A 21,097-nucleotide genomic window follows, 5' to 3' on the forward strand; every position below is an offset into this window, starting at 1 on the left:
AATCCACAAGGCTCCAGGGTTCACATTTTAGCAAGTTCTAACATTCATTCCTACCCTCTTCTGCCTCTGTTATGTAACTTCTTCCCCCCCCGCCCCGGTCTCTAAGACCATCTGTAGGGAGGGGCTGGAGAAGGGTGAGTGCTATTTCAGAATGTAGGATGCCTTTCCACTTGGAATTGCAGCCAGGGCTTGGGCTAGACTGCTGGGTTACCTCTGCTGAGTGCATTTACGCTTTGTCTACACTGGCAAGTGAAATACAAAACTTTTGTCCTTCAGAGGTGTTAAAAAAACACACCCTGAAAGACAAATGTTTTCTCGACGACAAGTACTGGTGGGTGCGCTCTCCTGCCGACAACGCGAACGCTGCTCGTTGGGAGTGGTAGTTTTTTGTTGGCGGGAGACTCTCTCCTGCCTACTAACAGTGGCTACACGGCGCACCTTTTAGCGGCACGTCTGTAGCAGCACCGCCGTGTCGCTAAAAGCTGCGTAGTATAGACATAGCCTTAGCCTGAGACGTGTTGGGGGAATCTGCTCACTGCTTCAAGGAAACGTCATAGGCTTTTCTGATAATGCCTTTGACTGGGACAACCCATTGCTTTTGGGAGGAAGAAAGGGGTACAAGACACGTGTCCCATAAGTCAGAAGGGTTAAAATAATCAGTTTGTTCTACCCTCCTACTCATGGGCTGCCAGGTACTTACCTTTTCATTTTTAAAGAGTTACATAGGATTTAGCCCCTCCTATTGATTTACATGGTGGATTGCTTTCAGACGGTTCGGACAAAGGAAATGGGAGTCAGGATTCCTGAGTTTTATTCCTGGCTCTGTCGCTGATTGACTATGTAACCTTGAGCACGTCACTTAACTTCTCAAGTTTCCCTACCTGTAAATAAGAATATGAGCTCACACGGAGGCTGAGGACAAGTATTTTTTAAATGTACTTGTAAAATATCATCCTCATTGCAGTTCTGAGATTTAATTAACTGGTGCCTGTCAAGAGCCTTGAAATCCTCAGCTGAACTATGTATAACACAGGTGCCAAATAATGTTAACTTCTTTATTGCTGCCTGGTTTGCCAGGGTTTTGGATAACAAACGCACCTCCCACACTACTTTATCTGAGTGGAACGCCCTTACTGAAGGACCTGACTCTTCAAAACACACTGCCAAGCTGTGCCTCTGATATGTTAATTAAGGCTCCATAAACTCTAATCGCTTCCACGGATTTTACTGGGACGCATGAAGCTAAATTGGGAGCAACGCTGAAAGTGTTCAGAAGTTCTGTTGAAAGTGGATGCTTTAGTATAGGGGGCATACCCTCAGGTAGCCATTCTGGCTCCAGACCAAGAGGGAGATGTTCAGTGAGCGTCGCTCAACACAGCTTGGTCAATGGAGCTACACTGATCTATCCCCACTAAGAACCTGGCCTCAGGTCATTAAAGGTGAATGCTGGTTCCCATCTAAGAGCTCTTTGGCGTTACTGAAATGGGCGTGCTGATCTCAGTCCAGTTCCAGGTGAAGTGGCATCTGCATTGCAAAACCATCATTGCAGGTGGGACTAACTGGTCCCATGGGCCGTAGTCTCTCAGCAAGGAGATTATGGATTAAATGGATCATAGAGACATCTAGAGAGGGTTCTTCCAGGACAGGGCTGAAGGGAGGCAACATTGGCGAGTTTGCCATGTCACTTCCTGTGCAGAAGCAGCTGTGCAAAATTCTTCTCTTTCTGTGAAAATAGCTTTCTCCCCTATTTTGACAGGCTAGGAAAAATATTAGTGTGTTGTTGTCCTCATCATCCTGGTAAGGTCGGCCGTAAGCAGAGTGTATATCCGGGCTGCTTAGCTTTCGTAACAATTGTGCAAGGTTGAGCCAGGGACATCACATCCGTCTCCAGGGCTGTTAACGCTGCACGAGCACAGAGTGCAAAAGAAACTGGAACCGTTTCCACTGAAGGGCCTGGAGCTTCTCTAACAGCTGGAGGGGACAGAGCACAAAGTGACACCTGCACTTCAGAGCCAAGTCATTTAACAGCAGTTAGGAGTACAGGGAATGTCAGGAGCGGCTTTTGGCAGGCCACCATGCACGCTGTTTCCTTTGCAGAACGAGAGCCAGGTGGTAATGACGGCAGCTGGCTCCTCCTAGACTGGAGCCAGCCCTGAGGAGATGCTGCCTCTGAAAGGGGAGGAGGAGAGGCAGCATTTTCTGGTTTTTGCATGTAATATTTTCCCACTTCCTTTTTTGGCAACATGAGGTTCTGTGTGGCCTCAGAAAAAACGAAACGCTGTATTGGGCAAGAAGCCAGCCACCTTCTCACAGCCTCAGCTCTAGCTGGCTTCGCTTCCTGGCCTGTTTGCAAACCACAAGGAGCAGCACTTTGCTGAGCTGTGCTGAGCTGTGCTGTTTCTGTGTGGGGTGCATCTCTTGTTTACTGAAAGAGCTGGTACAATGGGCACATGGACTTTCACAATGGCCTGTTCCCCAGCACTGGGCAATTATTTGCTTTAGAAGTTCCCTCGGCCTCTCTGGAAGCCATGATGATGTAACTGCATTTTCACAGCCAAGCCCAGAGACCACCCTGCATGGTTATTGCAGCTGGTTAGAGGAAGCCTTGTCTAGCGGTTATAGCACAGGGATGACCACTCTCTTCTGCTTTTGCAGGAGACCAGAAACTCCCATTGAAGTCAATGTATTTTGCAGAGAGAGAATTAGACCGCAGGACATTTGTGTTCTATTCCCAGTTCTAATATTGACTCATTGTGACTGTGGGCAAGTCCCACCATGTCTCTGGGCCTTGTTCATCCTGACTGTAAGGGCACACGGGAGTTAAACTATGCATGAATTTGGCCCCACCCTCTGCAAGCTAGAAATAATGATATTTAACCAGCTTCACTGGGAGATTGTGAAGCTCATTTAACTAATGGCTGTAAAAAGCACATTGAGACCTCAGGATGGAAGGATCTAGGGAAGTGCCACGTTTTTCTCTTTTGAATGGTGCAACATGTACTAGTTCTACAGCAGAGGCACTGTATGGGGGAGGGTAGTTTTAAAACAGCTTGAGCTGAGCAAGCCAGTTGAGCAGTTGTTCCTTTTCCGTATGCAACATGAGACTCCAGTTGGTTGGATGCCACTGGACAGATGTTGTTTCCTTAAATCCGTAGGCTAGGCCAATGACAAGAAGAATGTTTCCTATTAACGTTTTAAAGTTTTCAAAATGAAGCTCAAAACAAACAAACTTTTCTCCTGGTTTATACTTCTCTGGTGCTGCTTATTCAGAGATCTCAAAGCACCTCCCAACACCCCTGGGGTAGATAATTTCTGATTATCCACATTTTGTGGGTGGGTAAACTGAGGCATGGAGCAGTTAAAGTCCAGAGTTTGGCTTCCTAATTTGAAACACCTAGGTCCTGGTGCCCAGCGGTGCTGAGCACCCACAACTCAGGGCTGGTCTACACTGACAACGCTAAAGCACTGCCCTGGCCACACTTTAACGTGGCTTGTGTAGTCACAGCAGAGTTCTGGGAGAGAGCTCTCCCAGTGCTCTAAAAAAACCCACCTCCACAAGAGGCGCGGCTCCCAGCGCTGGGGCACTGTCCACACTGGCACTTTACAGCGCTGAAACTTGCTGCACTCCGGGGGGTGTTTTTTCACACCCGAGTGAGACAGTTGCAGCGCTGTAAAGTACCAGTGTAGCCAAGCCCTCAGACTGCAATCAGTGGAGAAGATGTGAGTGCATAGGATCTCGGTGAAAAATAGCCCAAGGTGCCTTAATTTAGGCAGTCAAAATTAGTGTGTGCTAGGGCTGTTTGGAAAACATTTCTATCCAACCTTGTTTTGACTGAAAATTATTTTTTCAACTAAACAAAAACCTTTGCAGAAAAATGTCTGCTTCCTCTGAAAATACTCAATTTTTCATCGGAAAACAAAACCGTGAAAAACCAAGTTTCTTTTGGTTTTCAGCCAAAAATGTTTTAGGTTTTGGCAACTTTGGACCAAAACATTTTTGGGTTTCCATAGGAAGTCGTCATTTTCCACTGAAAATTTCAACAATAATGAAAAATGTCTTTGTTTTTGTTTTAAAAAAAAATTGACCAACTCTAGTTGCTACTTCTCTAAATATATGGGCCTAAAAGACTGCCAACATCACATAGTGTATGTGGCAGAGCAAAAAAATCGAACCAAAAAGTTCCAAAGCCTAAACCCATGCTCCATCTTCCTAGAGTGATGTTGAATAAGACAAAAATGTTCTGCCAATATTTGTTTTATTTTAAATGAAATTTTCTGTGAGCGGGCTACTGCCCTGTTTGCATCACTTCCTATGAACATTCCAGACACTAAGGTTTTTTTCTGGCACCTTGAAAGTGAATTTCAATGTCACCTATGTGAATATGGGTGGGAAATTAATTTTAAATGCACATGCACATTTGCTTGCTAGCTCATCCAATCAGGAAACAACACCAGGTGATTCATCTGACCAATCAAAACTAAGCTCTTTTTTTGGATTTTTCTTAGTGACACAGAGTAAAAAATTCAAAAAGCTGTTTAGTCAATACTAGAATAATGAATGAATTGGAGGAAACGGTGACCTGCTCACAGATATTCAGTCAGCAGCAAAAGAGGTTAAATTCATCAGATAAATCATTTGCTCAGCTCTACAGTAGACCACACATGCTGGGATAGCTGGGGTTTACTTTAGTGTCTGACAGATGGCTGCCAGACATTACAATGGACCCAATCACTTAAAAGTCTCCCTGTGTAGAAGCTGTGTGTGCATTTTTCATGTCACTGCAGCTGAGCCTCGAGAATCAAGCTGTGGGACCCTGGTTGTCTCAAGGAAAGTAACTGTACCAGGTGAGGAAACGGCTCCGTGGTAGGAGAGATTCAGAACCTCTTGCCAGATGTTACTGCCGTGAAGAAAGATGAGAGACGTGCTGGGGGGTTAAAGGGAGCGGAAATCAAGAGGTTGGCGTTCTAGTCTCAGCTCTGTCCCTGACTCACTGTATGACCTACCACAAGGCATTGTTTTGCAATGAGAAAGGGCCATTGATGGAGGCAAAATAACACTACGGGACCAGTTCTGGACCTCATCAATTATATGCTGCTTTGTTGGGGTTGGCAAGGAGCCACAGTGGGTTGGAGGAGAATTCTCTTAATTCAGAAGCAGCATAGGGTTGATGTAAGCAGTCCCAGAGTAGGGGACATGCCCAGGTAGGGAACAAATTATAGATCGGAGACAGCATGCTTGTACTGCTGAGTGCTGCTGGTATTCTGGGCTGTAGCACAGCCCTGGGGAGCCTGCTGTAAGTGAAAGCAGTCCCCAGTGGCTACAGTAACTTATGCAAGAGCCTGTTTTGACCTCCACAGCAGCCCAGAATCTGGATGATGGAAAGATGATGGAAAGCCACCTTTGCCCCCCTGCCTCACCTCCTGTTCAGTCACACCTCCTGTGCTGTGTCTCTGAGAGGGTGCAGCATAGAATCTGTCCCTTGCTCTAATCATGGTATTTCAGTTCCTTTGTGCTTGGCATCTTGCAGGGAGATGTGAACGTGAACTTGGCCCAGAATAACTCCCCTATGAGCCGTGGTTCCTTGAAGCAAAACCACGCCAAGAAATAGACAAATACTGAGGCCCTGGAGTTTTCCTGCACGTGAAAGCAACTTGGATACCCGGGGCCAGAACACATAGCCCTTGTGTTAAATTACCCTCCAGGTCAAACCCTGGCAGGAGACTTTCAGCCATTCCCTGCAGGCCCGTGTTTCCCTCCACATGTGATAAGAGCTGAGCTTAAACCATGTTCCTTGGGGATTTCAGGAATGCATTTTCAAACAGAGCTTTTCATTGCTCTGTAATCCCAGTGCAGCCCAGGGCAGTGTCACAGTGACAGATGAGGGAGATACTGAGTGACAGGGTTTCACAGCCTGTGAAGAGACTCATTCCTGGGGACGGAGTGGGGGAGGTCTGGTAGTTGTCTCTGCATTTTGAGGGGTGTTGTTCAGTGGAATATCTGAAAACTTGTATCCTCTGGAAAATGGTCTCTTCTTGGTTTGGAGCTGTGCAGGATTGCAAAGAGTTCCTTCTGTGAAGAGATGGGTGTCTATCTCCTACATTACTGAACTGAGGGAAAGGGCTCAGATGCAAGTTGCTTAAGAAAAGATGTTTTTAATGTGCGGTTAATAACACTTTTCATCCAAAGGTCTCCAAGCTCTTGCCAACCATTAATTATTTAAGTCTTACACCCTCAGACACAGGTAAGTATTATCATCTGCTTTACAGCTGGGGAAAGTGTGGCACAGACTTGCCGAAAGTCCACCCTTTGGGCCAAGTCCAGAAGTTTTTCATTCATCGATTAGAAGGCCAGAAGGGACTACTGTGAGCATCTTGTTTGACCTCCTACATAACACATGCTAGTCTTATAGTTAAGAGAATGCAAACTATTCCAACAGTAGATTAGACAGGAGTTGAATTTGCTGCTACAAACCATTCCTCTTTTCACTGATCCATGAAGCTCTTCCTTAGGGTTAGATCTGTCCCTACAAGCAGGGGCTAATCGGAAGAACGCTCTGAGGCTCCCCCTTGTAAAGTTTCTCTCTGATCATTGTGCAGGGTTGGTCCCTCCCTTTCTGAATAGGTTACAGATCTGCCTCCAAACCACATGAATCCACTGGGATCTGAATCTGCATGGAGGCACTTGCTCTGTTATCTCCTTGCTCAGGACATTCCCTGGAAGTTCCAGTGAATGAGAGCTACTAGGCAGCTAGAATTGGTGCCACTGAGCTGTCCCCAAGAGCAGAGGAATGTAAAGGTAAAGTATAAAGACACTTCTCTCCAACTTCTTAGGTCCTGCATCAAGTACAGTTCAGCTGGACCCAGTGACCAGGGTACTTAGTCACTTAGAGCAACCACTAGTGGGTTTAGGATATGTCAGAGAAAGTGCAGATTAAATACGAGTTCCATGTTCCATTATAAATCCAGCAGATGCAAAAAACTGGATGACAAATACAAATGTGTACAATAATTCATCACATAGAGCCTAATTAATAATGATCATCATTCTTCTCTCTTTTTTTGAATGGGGAGAATCCCATACTTCATTACATCTACAAGACCAGTGTTCTCCCTTGCGCAGCCACATCGTTTTCTCATACCTCCCACTTGTGCCAGTAGCTGAAGCCACTCTTGATGCAAACAACTCTTGATGTGAGGGAGTTGGTCAGTCACGTTGCTGTAGGGGCTTCCCAGGATCTGGATGAGGACAAGGGAAAAGTTCAATGACACTTTTATTTAAGTTGAAGCCTATGTTGTGGTCAGCCCCCTTCAGTACAATGAGGGGAAGGTGAGAATTCAGAGTCTCTGTGGCAGAGTTTAGCTGGACATGAACGGGGGTTACCCATTCCTCCTAGGCTTAGCTGTATATACTCCATCTGACCTTTACAGTTTGTTCCTTGATAACATGCCTAACCTTTTCAGATCTAATTAGCGAATACGCTCAACTGTTGCCCAAATGCCGTATTTGTCTTTTTCCTCCTCTGTTCCGCATGTTGGAAGCACTGCTTGCTCACCAGAGCTCAGTGGTGTATTCGTAGCTCTCAGTCAGAGCTTCCTTACTCTCAGGACACTGATACCCAGATGCAAAGGGCTCTGCCTCTTCAGCCACACCTACAGTAGCCCTGACTGTGAAACTGGGACATGTCCCTAACAGAACTGCATTCCTCTTTTGCGCAAAGGTCACAGGCATATTTGGCAGACATGGCACTTGTATGTTCCCATCCGGGGCTTCCCTCAGCAATGGCCTTAGGCTCATGAAGCCTTTGCCGTTGGACAGTGCCCTGTGCACTTAAGAACATGCCAAACAAACAAATGCTTCAAAGGATGGCTTAAGAACCCAGCAGCATCGGCAGATGTGGCATAATCTGTCCCCCACATAGGTCTCTAAGAGTCAGAAGAGGCTTAAGCCCTGAATCACAAGGTTTAATATTCCTTCCAAAATGTGCTGCTATTTTGATAATTCTGGCTATTCCTGGTATCCATACAAATATCCAGTCTTTGTTAGGTTCCCCTCACCGTCATTAACGTTTCTATCCTCACAAAACCACTGTTAGATAGAGAAGTGCTGTTACCACCCACCACATAGATGAAGAGCTGAGCCCAAGGTCACAACTGTGGCAACCCTGGGGCAACCCTGGGGTCCTGAATCCCATGTTAGCATGCCAATTACTGCAGGGTTCTTCCTTTCAACAATGATGGCATAAGGTCTGTGAATGAATCACTGTGTCTTGGACCTGGGCATTTAGACCTCACAAAAGGCCACAATGAGCTACTCAGGATGGAGAAGACGATGCAGTTTCTGCCCCAAGGAGCTTACAATGGAAAGAGGCAGCAGCAGAAAGCAAGATGAGAGCCATAGGGGAAGGTTCTATTTATTGTTGTTGTTTTATCAGTTGTGAGTGTGACTGGATGGACATGTTTATTGTGGGAGATGAATCAGAGGGTGTTTCGTTTTGTTTTTGCTGAGGTGGTTTAACCTTTGTGGGCTTCACAGAAAAAGTCTGTTTTAGTCGCCAAGAAAACAAACCCCAATCCAAGAACCAGTCTCCTTCCTTTTTGATTGAACGGGTGGGTGGGTTAACAAGTGCTACTCCATGTGCTTGAAATGATACCTTCACCCTCCTTCCCTGTCGCAATGGGAAGGGGGAAGTTTTTGTTACAGAATATTTAGTTAATACTGTCCCCAGTAAATAGAGGAAAAGGTAAGGTAATGAACGCCATAGTTTGTATCTGTGGCACTATTGTCCTCTGCTGGATAGAATCAGAACTGCTTTACTATATGACCTAGATCCCCATACTGCTAGTAGATAATGCAGATTTTTCTTTCGCTCAAGTGGTGCTTTTGGAGAAAGTGTTTGAGTTTTAACCCTTTCACCATCAGGAAGTTCAAAGCAGAGCTGCTTTGAAAATGGGGGAAAAGATTTGGTGAAAAGATTTGGTGAAAAATTCAAAATTTCAAAGATGTTTCCATTGCACAGGGTTTGAAATGGATCCATTTTCATTTTTAAAAAAATTTCAAGATATTTTTAACTAATTTTTTATTGAAATTGTTTTCAAACCATTTTGTTTACCAAAACCTCCAGTTTTGAGTAAAAAATCATATTTTTTGGTAAATAACAAAAGCAATTCAAAAATGATTTGATAAACATACTTAAAAAGGTCATGGAATATTTCACAAAAACAGAAAATTTCAATGATGTCAACAATATTTTGTGAAAAGTTTTGTTTTTGAAGAAAGGCCATTTTTCAATGAAAAAATGTTTAGTGCAAAAAATTGCTAACATTATTTAGTTCCAACTAACTGTGGTGTGCAGTACTCTGGCAACAAGTCCTAAGTGGTCATAGATTTGTTAGAGTATTCATCTTGCATATTCAAGGAAACAATTTAGTAGTTTATATTCAGTGCAGGTGCAGCTGTCTCTTCAATACCTTTAGTCCATTAGCACTGGGAGGAAGATTAGGGTTAGGATGTTTAAAAATGGGGATTAGAATTACCTTGTTCAGGTTCTAAAACAGTAGTTGATAACGCGTATTGCAGAAAACTTTCTTTGGCCCAAATGTGATCACATTTCCTGGCACACTTACTGTCAGATCCCCAGATGGCATCAACTGGCATAGTTCCACTGAAGCCAAGGTAGCCACATTGATTTGTATCAGCTGAGGATTTGACCTTCAAATTATAGATTTCAATCTTGTTGGGGATGGAATCCTTTCCAGACGATTGCTGTGTCTGTGTGTGTGGTGGGGGAGGCTGTGCGTGTGTTTGTAATACGCACTGTAGCTGTTCTTTCATGGCAGTCACTTCGAACTAAGAATATATCTAATCAGTAGCAAGCCAGCGTGAAAAACATTTGGCCAAGTCTGGCATTATTATATTTTTAATTTATTTAGCACTTAGCAATACATTCTTCTTGCATTCTTTGATCCTGAATTTTCAGTCCCTTTAGCATTGGTAGCTATTGTGCCACGGTACACATTGGTATTGGTAGCTATTGTGTCATGCCCACCTCATGCTCAAAGGGGAATGGAGTAGCTATTGTGCCATGTTGCTATGTGTCAGTTAAAACAACTGCTGTGTTCTGCCTCAGAGGTGGCTTCCCTTCCATGGTGGGAAAAGTCCTTCCAAACAGTGTATGCCTTTCTCCTATGAAAAGAAAAGGAGGACTTGTGGCACTTTAGAGACTAACCAGTTTATTTGAGCATGAGCTTTCGTGAGCTGTGAGTAGCTCTTTTGACATCAGTGGGATTGCTAGCATGAGCAAACTGTGCAGGATTTGACCTTCAGTTTGTAAATTTGATTGGAAAGAGCCTTGGGAACCTTCTGGACACAGTGCCTTTTACAGAAGTGCGAGCTGAGTGTTTTTTCAGTGTAACACAAACTAGCATTCAGTACCTCTGATGAGCTTGGGGGACAACAAAGATACCCGCTTTCTAATATCCACATGCCTGCTTATCTTTCAATATATAAAGTCCGATTTACATTCCAATACACTCCTTGCTTTGCTTGGGCTGGTGATATGACTCCTGGAGTGTGATGCATGGAACTCTGCCTCTTGTCTTTTGGGAGACAGCACTATGCGTACAGAATTGTTTAATTCCTCATGGTAGTGGAAAAAACCTGGGAAAGGATGAAGGGAGCAGACAGTAGTCTCATTTCCAACCCAAAGTCCTAAGGGATTGCTTGCAGCTGGCATTGTGCTAGGCCAAACCCTGGGAGGGATGTGGAGAATAGCATTAAATAATACTAATAAGATTACTCACAGCTTGATCCTCCTCTTACTTATAGCCACGTAAATCAGGAGAAACTCCATTGAAGACAGTGGAATGACATTACTGTACAACAAGAAGAGAATCAGACCCTTAGCATTTACATTCCATCTTCCAAAAACTTTGCAAGCATAAACTAATTAATTAGTTCTCACACTTTCCCTGTGTAGTGGGAGAGTATTATTAGGTCCATTTTAAAGGTGAGGAAACTGAGGCAGGTTAGGTGATTGATGCAAGGCTAAAGAGGGAATCTAGTCCAATCTCGGATTAGATTTTAGTAGTTCCTGGTACCCAGTCCCGCGCTTGGCCACAAGCCCACAGCTCTCATTCAAAAGAATGATCCATTGGAGCCACACAGAATTTACAAAAAGAAAAGGAGTACTTGTGGCACCTTAGAGACTAACCAATTTATTTGAGCATGAGCTTTCGTGAGCCACAGCTCACTTCATCAGATGTTTACCGTGGAAACTGCAGCAGACTTTATATACACACAGAAATCATGAAACAATACCTCCTCCCACCCCACTGTCCTATAGATAAGCTATTACCAGCAGGACAGTGGGGTGGGAGGAGGTATTGTTTCATGATTTCTGTGTGTATATAAAGTCTGCTGCAGTTTCCACGGTAAACATCTGATGAAGTGAGCTGTGGCTCACGAAAGCTCATGCTCAAATAAATTGGTTAGTCTCTAAGGTGCCACAAGTACTCCTTTTCTTTTTGCGAATACAGACTAACACGGCTGTTCCTCTGAAACCACACAGAATTTAATGTATCTTTTTCACAAGACTAACGGAGATGTTCTGCTGTTCGTTTTCTGCCCTAGAGTAAACTGTGGCTGCATGTTTGAGAGTGGGCGGGAATATGAAAAGTGACAGAGTGCTAATATATTAGGCATTCATTTTGCATCATATTAGCAATGCTTGTACTGGATAAGTGAAATGTCATACCCTGTTAACACACAACTATGGGAATATGACTGAGCATTTCACTAAGGTAACATGAAAGTGGTTAACAGGGATGAAGCTTGTATCTTGGAAGTGCATTTGTCTTCACTGTGGATTATTGCTGCAGCAATAAAGAGATGCAATAAAGCACTCAGTTTACTTTGGAATAGCTTTTCTTTGACTTTAAAAAATGAAATTTACCCACCTGTGAAGAAAAACAGCAGAGGAAATGGAGCCATAGGCCAGCCCTTTTTGGAGAACTTTTGTCTTGCTTTGGAGCCTAAAACAACAACAAAAAATTGTTTTGATAGTGGTTCGTTCAGAAGCAACTCTTTTATTACCCTCCCAAATGTAACTTTCCAGTCTTTCTTTGCCCTGAATTTTCAGAACTGAACATCTCAGCTGAGCCCCCACATTCCATCTTTGGGCCTTCCAGTTGACGAGGAAAGTAGAGAACTGGGCTACTCCATTCCCCTTTGAGCATGGGGTGGGCATGCAGTGTAGGTCTGTACATTTTGAAATAACGCTCCCTGTAAAGACTCCAGTCTGAGGTTTGCACAGCTACTCAGCTGCATCGCCACTGAAGTCAATAGAATTGTATCTGTGTTAACAAATGGAGAATCTGAACCCAGGGTTTGCACAGGAAAGATATGTACCCTGAGCCAGATCCTCAGCTGGCGTAAATCCACATAGTTCCATTGACTTGACATAGATTTACTCATGTTAAAGATCCTTGAGACCCAGCCTTTGTTTTTCTTTTCTGTTTGGACTGTACATTCTTTAAGGCAGCGACTGTCTGATTATGGGTGAAAGGCTGACTCCATTGAATGGAAAAGCTTCCAATGACTTCAGTAGGGCCAGGATTTCACTCTGTGTTTAGCGCAATGGAATGCTACTGTCAGATGGCAGCCTCCAGGTGCTCCTGTAATACAAACAATATGTAATCATAATAAATAATGAGAGGCAATGTGTTCTCTAATGCTTAGAACAGGCTCCTGAGAGCCAGGTCACTTGGCATGAAATCCAGGCTCCACTTGGTTCCTATTCCTGCATCTGCCACTGATTCACTCCATGGCTTGGGCAAGTCACTTCACCCCTCCGTGACTTAATTCTTAATTAATTAATTCTTAGACCCTTGTGGAAATAAAGATAGCGTCTGCAGTAATTTTAACGAGGAAAATATTAAAAGAGCTATCAACCCTTATGCTTGCAGGGCATAATCAGATCACTAATCAGGAAATGTCATCCTTAACCCGCATTCATAGCATTGCATATTGATTGATGTATTTTAAATGTGGAGGAGATTCTATTTTATTCTATTCCAAATAGGTTCTTATACTTCCCTCATCACCATAGCATCTAAGCACCTTCCAGTTGTACATCAAACAATGTTACTAATATCTGTCAAGTGTGCTTCATTTTCTCCCTCATCCTCTCCCAAGGGGAGAACTGTGTGTGCCATGAAGTGTTTGGTTTTGGTCGTTTGTTTTTTTTTAAACAATTTACAGTTAGGAAGAAGCTACTGGACTAGATGGACCGTTGATCTGTTCTGGTTATGGCAGCTCCTATGTCTCCTATCTTTAGAGGAAACATCAGATGCTATACTGCTCATATCAGAATACCTGCCTTTTTCTCATGTGTCACCCTCCATGACTTCCACATGGCTGGGCTGTCTATCCATTTCTAGCCAATTCACCCAGTCAGAGTCCTGTGCTTAGAAGGACTAAAACAGCGTAGAGAGGTTCATGCAAAACCCATATGTTCTCTGCCCCATTGAAAAGTAGTAATAAAAACCAGAATCAGAACAGACATATTTAACTAAAAAAATAATAGTTTTAGTGATATTGGTACATAGAGAAAAGCAAAATGCCAGCACCTCCTTATCCCCTAATGGTATTATGTATATTTCTGAAATGGCTTCTGAACGATCCGGTAAAGATATCCATTGGTGCAGTGATAATGCCCTGGAGTTTACAATCCCATTTGAATTCAGCAAGGGGTTAAGTGGCCCATGCTGAGGGAACCTTTTGCAAGATCAAGACCCGAGTATGCATCTGCATTCCGACTTAGACAGGTACCCTGTACAATTGCACAATCTAGCCCTACAAGAGGCAAGAGAAGCTGCACAGGAGCAGTGCAAAGAGGCTGTGGTATGCGTATGCATATGTGGACCAGGCCCTCCCCTGACATCTTCATCTTCATCCCTCCCATCGTATGATGCTCCTCTCGGGCTCTTGTCACAGAGTGCCTGAGGAGTGGTTCCTCTGAAACATATTTGGATGAGCCAAAACAAGGGAGGCCAACTCTCACCCCACCAACTCCCACAGCTAGTGTTGTTTCTTTTGGTAGGAGTCTGTATAGCAGCAGCCAGATTTTAGCCTCACCTGCCCTCCCCCTCTCAGTCCCTGTTAGCTTTTAAAACAAATGTTTTCCTTCATTAAACTGTATTTTTCTGTTTTGCTGGGGCCTGATTAACTCCTCGGCAGCTCTGCTTCCAAAAGCCTCAGATCATCACTTGGAAACGCCGCAACACGCATGTTCCTTCAGTTTTATTTCATTGCTGTGCAGGAATCCTGTTCTCAAGCCTCCATCCCAAGCACATGTGATTTCAATCAGAGAGAGGACCTCTGCAGTGCTGTGTTTTGTATGGGTGGGATCTGCTGACCTCTGTGTTTTGACACAGCTCTGCCGTCCCTGCGGGAGCTGACTGCAAGCTCACATTTTTCATTCAAGACGCTTTCGCCTCACAACCAAATTCCTGAAATCAGAGAGAGGCCGAGTGGGGCAGGCGGCAGGCGGCATGCACTGGCGGCTGGATCTTGCTCACTCGGCGCGTTCAAGCTCTTGGGAGAAGGTGACCCCTGACCCATATCCCTCAGCTGGCCAAGGAATACAAAAAGCAGATGTCCCAGAACATAGTCTCGGCTGAGCTAATTACCCTTAGGAGACTTCCATCCACCCCCAGCTCCCCCTCCACTTGCGGAAAAGAATGTCAAATCGCCATCTCTTTGTAAAAGGACACCATTTTACATTTGTTTGGACTTCAAATGCTGTGGAGGGTAGCGAAGTGTTAAGACTGGAATCATAAATGGCAACGGGAAACATAACACAAAAGGAGGGGATAGGGTCTAATGGTTAATGTCAGGGCTGCGCAGAGGTTTTTAGGGGCCCTGGGCAAAATCTGAAACTGAGGGCCCCTCACCCTTCCAAAAAATTGCCACTGAGAGGATTTCAAGGTGGGGGCGAGCTGGAGAGCAAGCCCCCACCACACTCAACTCTGGGCACTGCAACCTGGGTATGGGATTGTAGTGCCACTCAGCCTAAAGGAGGGGCTGCTGAGTCAAATTTCAGTGAGCGGCACTGCAACTCCGTGTACCAGGTTGCAACTTTACTCCGTTTGGGAGCCCTCTCAAATGGGGGCCCAGGGCAAACTGCCCCTTTGGCCTCCCTCTTTCTTTCCCCCGCTCCTCTGGGCAGCCTTGGTTAGCACACAGGACTGGGAATCTTGAGTCCTGGTTTCCACTCGTTGCTCTGGAACAAGTCAATTTAACCCCCCAGTGGCTCATTTTACCCAAATGTAAAATTGGGATGATGTTCTCTCTCCCACGCGGGTGTTGACACAATGTACGTTTGTAAAGTGCTAACCTATTATTTTTAATTGCACGGTATTTGTACTAAGAAATGACTGGTCTTGCAGCATAGATATTAATTGCAATGCCCAGTGGGTGGAATAGGTGGATCATAACTCTATAACAAAACAGTTCTCCTTGGCCTTTGCATCCTCATTGTATCATCCATGAAGTCACAGACAGTTCCCTTGATAATCCAGTCTATTTTGTCACCTAGGTAAGCTTGCTTTGGCAATAGAAAAGGAGGACTTGTGGCACCTTAGAGACTAACCAATTTATTTGTGCATAAGCTTTCGTGAGCTACAGCTCACTTCATCAGTGCCACAAGTACTCCTTTTCTTTTTGTGGATACAGACTAACACGGCTGCTACTCTGAAATTTGGCAATAGAGAGTCACTTGTACCTAAATCAACAGTACTCCCAGTCCCAAAGGACCAGTCACTTACAATGGGTCTGTTGTGCCTTAGATCTTACACCAAAGACAACAATTGTAGCCAATCCTCTAATAAACTATCTAACCATGTATTAACTACGAAAGGGAAATGAGAGAGTTATTCACAAGGTTAAAGCAAATAAACATACACACACAAATGAGTTACAGCCTTAAGTTTCAAAAGACAATAAAAGCTTCTATAATAAGCAAGCTGTATATGTCCCTTGGGGCTAACCCAGGTTAAACACTGGGGAATCTCTTGCTTATGCTTAGAAAACCTTGCCCTCGAGAGTCCAGCATAGAGATGCAGTTCCTCCTTGTTAAGGTTTTTTTATTCCTTCCCCAATTCTGCTTCCAGCTGCAAACTTAGCTGATGGGAGGAATTCACTTGCACGCCTCCTCTTCAAAGGGAGTGAGGGGGTGAGCAATCAACAAAGTATTTTGTCATCTGGTGTTGATGGGCCTTCTCTGCTGGGCAAAGCCTAATGCCTTTTGTTGGAAGCCAGTATCTCACACTAATTCATGTCCCTCTGTCTGGTGATTTAGTTGGGGATTGGTCCTGCTTTGAGCAGGGGGTTGGACCAGATGACCTCCTGAGGTCCCTTCCAACCCTGAGATTCTATGATTGTAGCTGTAGCTCACGAAAGCTTATGCTCAAATAAATTGGTTAGTCTCCAAGGTGCCACAAGTACTCCTTTTCTTTTTGCGAATACAGACTAACATGGGTGCTACTCTGAAACCTATGATTCTATGATTTACATTGTTACGGAGTCTTAAAAAGCAAACACTTAAATACTACCTTCATGGGATACAGATGTTATATGTGAGATTAATGCACGCAGCAATTTACAAACATTCAATAAAGACTAAACACTAAGCACATTTTTATAATTCTAATACATATTTTAACAACACTAACACACAGGGCCATCCTTACCCAAAGTACGCAGCTGCGTAGGGCACCAGGAAATTTGGGGCACGAAATTTCCTGGTGCCCGGGGCAGCTGTGTGCTGCTCCAGCCCCTGCTCTGGCTCTTCCCCAGGCCCCTGCCCCCACTCCCTGAGCTCTGCAGCAGGGCTGGGGCTGCACTCACCTGTGGGTGGCAGGAGTGCAGTGACCCGGCGCCAGCCGCACTGCCGGTGAGTGCTGCAGGGTGGTTCCCCCTTGCCCCCCAAACCAGCCCCCCCCCGCAGAGGCCTGGGGCCAGCCCCCCCCCCCCCCCCCGTTTCTCCCCCCACAGAGGCCTGCCCCTCCCCGCCCCCATGGGGGGGCTGTGTAGTGCCCCAGAACAGCTAGGGACGGCCCTGCTAACACACTCATGAGCCAGATTAATTCCAGCTACGTGTTTGTCACTTTCCAAGTGAGGAATGGGGACCTTGTGCCAGCATCACAGATGGATTTAAGCATGTGCTTAACTGCCTTGCTACTCTCCCAAATCATCCAACCAAGCTGAGAGAGCCCTCCACATGCCTGATACTAGCACAAGCTGCCTTTGTTTAGCTTCAGTCACAGGGAAATTGCAGGTTACTTGTCTACTTCGCAGACCAATGTCAACCTTCTGGAAGAGACTTAGCAACATACCCCCCAGATAAAGCAAAATAAATGATAAAAAAGTGTAGCTGAAGAACCTGCTTGTAAATTAAACAACAAGGCCTCGAAATGACTTAAAGTTTTCAAAACCAATTTTAAGAATTCATTTTTCAAATGATCATGGATGGGATATTTTGGACCAGATTCTCAGTGTGTCACTAAGTGTACCCCATATCCAGAAGCCTCTAAAATTTCTCTGGGTCATTCATTCTCTCTCCAGTAGTCCATAAATGATTGAAGCAAAACTTATTTTTTAAAATGTGTAATTTATATTTAATATTAGTCCTGGTTCAACCTCTCTTCTGAAGCTAATAAAAGATTTAGGTCCAGAAGTGCTTTAGCTTTCAGTATTAGAATTTTCCTATAAATAGAAATGTTGACAAAATATGTTAGTTTCTAATCCCATTCTGTGTGTATGTGTGCATTTGTGCTGTGAGTGTGTTCATGCGTGATTATCTGATGTGTTCCTGCATGTTTGTTGAATGTGTGCATGCATTTGTATATGTGTGCACCTGTTTCAGATGTGTAAGTAAATGTGGTTTTGCACGTGTATCTTGTATATATGCATGAAAGTGTATGCTGGCACGTGTACATGGTATGTGTGTTTAAGTACATCCACGTATGTATGTGTACATATATCTTTTGGTGAAGGAGTTAAGGGCTTTCTCATATTGAGTAGTATCTTACTCCTTGAGTAATCCCACTGATTTCAGTGAACATTGCAGAGGGGAGGGAATGGTACTCGGAGACACCTGACTTTGTGAAAATCATCCCTCTTTAAAGTGTCTCAAGTTGAGTACCAAAAATTGAGGCACTCAAAATCACAAATCATTTTGAAGTTCTTGGAAACTTCAGGAGTGAGTATGACTAAGGGTTGCAGAAGCTGGCCCCATATATTTTAAAAAACGTGTTGCTAAAAAGAACTGAAACTTTGTTATTACGCTGTCCACCATATACCATTTAGGTGTGTGAACTTCTGTGTTGCTTAAAACATTTCTGTAGTTTTAATACAAATATTAGACTGGGATGAAAGAGCAAAACCTCTTTCTTTTGTCTGCAAGGCCTGTGTGGTTGACCAAATCCATTGTCTTTTAGCACAAAGATAAATGTTTAAATATTAAAACTGTTTCACCAACATGTTCTGTTTTATGATGTGCTGAGTGAAACGCCAGCTAGCCTGAGGGCTAAAGAGGACACTCATTTTTAAGGACTTCGTGCCCAGATGTGAGCCAAAGCTTAAGCAACCTAGGAATTGCTGTACAGGATCAGAGTCATGGGCCTTGCTCGGAATAAAGAACCCATTGTTGTCCGTGGGAGTTTGCTTGAGTAAGGAGTGAGTAAAGGCTTTAAAAATCTGAACGCTATAATAATTTTGAAATATATCACATGATGCTCAGGATCCATGGAGGACTGTGAGTAAGTGGGTGTGTTGCTGGGGTGAGGAATCCAGGATCAGACTTAACGTAGCCACTCCGTTATTAGTAGATGAAATTTAAGGAACTGACCTTTGGGGAAATCATCTGTTGTATACCTTTAGTGGAGTGCATAATGTCTTATTTGGGTGGATTCTGCCCTCTTGTGGCTGGAAGGTTTCCTAGAGATGGCTGGAAAGGTGCTGTACCCATTGTGCACAAATATTATGGCTCTATGATTCACAGAACCAGCTCCAGGGTACTGTATCTGTTGCTTTTGCAAACCAGCAAATGTCTATCCCTATCAGCTCACAGATAACCACACAAACAATTATGGATGGTTTTGCTTCCTTAGGCAATCGCCCATAAGCAGAGCCAGCTGATTTTTATACCCATTAAGTGGGTTTGTTTGTTTGTTTTTTTTTAATTCCTCTGTTTATAAAATTAGGAGTAAAATCTGAGTTTTCTGGAGTGTTTCTTGATATTTTTTCTCTCCCATGCCCTCTCTCCCAGCCCCAAACCAGAGAGGATGGAATGCTGTTGCATTTTTGACAATGTGGTATCCCAGTGATCTCACCTAGATATTTCTGGCCAGGACTTTGAGACACCCAAAGAAGATGAGGATGCATCCGATGAAGTGGGCTGTAGCCCACGAAAGCTTATGCTCAAATAAATTTGTTAGTCTGTAAGGTGCCACAAGTACTCCTATTCTTTTTGCGGATACAGACTAACACGGCTGTTACTCTGAAACCAAAGAAGATGCTGCCTCCCTAGGAAATCCAACCCAGGTTATACATGAAGCCCAGTTTGATGGCAAAGAAAGGACTTTGGGAGTTTAGTCAGTGTTGTGTGTGAACACTCCCTGCAGTGGCAGATCAATTAAGCTCATTGATTAACCTAGTGCAATGGCTCTCAACCTTTCCAGACTACTGTGCCCCTTTCAGGAATCTGATTTCTTTTGTGTACCCCCAAGTTTCACTTCACTTAAAAACTACTTGATTACAAAAATAGATAAATAAATAAATAAATACAAAATACAAAAATATCAGAGAACACTATTACTGAAAAATTGCTGGCTTTCTCATTTTTACTATATAATTTTAAAATAAATCAACTGGAATATAAATATTGTACTTACATTTTAGTGCATAGTTTATAGAGCAATATACACAAGTCATCATATGAAATTTTCGTTTATAATGACTTCGCTAGTGCTTTTTATGTAGCCTGTTGTAAAAAGGCAAATAGCTAGATGAGTTGATGTACCCCCTGGAAAACACGCTGTGTACCCCCAAGAGTACACGTACCCCTGGTTTAGAACCACTGACCAAGTGAGTGTCAGTGGCTTAATTGACGGAGGATCCAGCAATTTAGGCCACAATAGAAAACAAGCATTTATCTTTTGAAAGAATAAATAATTGCACTTGGGATATGAAAAAACTGATCCCAATTGTGGTCACAAGAAGTTTTGGCATCAGTGAATCCAGTTATAAATTGAATTAGCTTTCCCTTTAGAGAAACCAGCCAACGTGGCTGAGTGGGGCCTCCTCCGGGTCTGTTGATTCCTGTAAAGAGCAGGGTGGGGGAGATTAATTTGCAGCAGGAATCCACCCATCTTAAACTACGTGGCAGTAAATGTTGAAGGAGTGCCAGGGTATAAAGGAGGGCGGAGTAGGCACCGGCTGGGCACCGCCTTCAGTCTGGCTGATGTGATAATTTGTCACAGATGCTTTTGGCCATGTAAGAAAAATGTAACTATAAGGAAAATAGGGGGGAAATCTGCAAAATGCATATAAGGGGTGTGTGCATGCAACTGGGCATACAAATCGTGATTCTTACCCAGGGAGCAGAGATTTTATAGGCTATGCATGCTTTTAATTCAGAACACACATTCAACCATTCAGCCCCTTTCTTCCCATGTTATTATTGTATCACTATTACATTGCACAGATATCCTGAGCAGTGTCTTTTATCCAAGCATGTGGCAAATATCAGTTAAGCAACACAGATAGATAAACTGACGCACAGGGAGTGAAGGTCAAACAGTAATTCAGGAGCAGAGCTGGGAACAGGACCCAGGAATCCTGGCTCCAGCATACACGCTTCTGAGGGTAAAGTTTGTCATAAAGGGAGGGAGAGAGCAAGCAAGAGAAGTCCAGGGAAGCATCATTCTTGTTGTGTCTCTCTTGTCTTTACACAAACGTAAAGGAGAGCTTAGAGGTGGAGAAAACCTCTCAGCCTTTCTGAATGTAAATTCTGAGGCACAGTCATAGTGTGGTGCC

General features: G+C 43.9%; 1 protein-coding gene and 1 long non-coding RNA gene across 2 annotated transcripts in view; one reads left to right on the top strand and one right to left on the bottom strand.

Annotated features, from left to right (window-relative positions):
- Positions 1 to 21,097, bottom strand: part of LOC125625509 (uncharacterized) — a 79,768-nt gene that overhangs the window by 38,860 nt on the left and 19,811 nt on the right. The window contains exons 2-4 of the long non-coding RNA XR_012665790.1: positions 11,956 to 12,030; positions 10,801 to 10,872; positions 7,140 to 7,236 (exon numbers count right to left, since the gene is read on the bottom strand). This is a non-coding gene — a long non-coding RNA (uncharacterized LOC125625509). The remainder of the gene's footprint in view (positions 1 to 7,139; positions 7,237 to 10,800; positions 10,873 to 11,955; positions 12,031 to 21,097) is intronic.
- CLMP (CXADR like cell adhesion molecule) overlaps positions 1 to 21,097 on the top strand; it is a 71,667-nt gene that overhangs the window by 35,550 nt on the left and 15,020 nt on the right. The gene's annotated exons all lie outside the window — the stretch shown is intronic.

The sequence above is a fragment of the Caretta caretta genome, chromosome 22 (assembly GCF_965140235.1).
Source record: "Caretta caretta isolate rCarCar2 chromosome 22, rCarCar1.hap1, whole genome shotgun sequence".
Taxonomy (NCBI): domain Eukaryota; kingdom Metazoa; phylum Chordata; order Testudines; family Cheloniidae; genus Caretta; species Caretta caretta.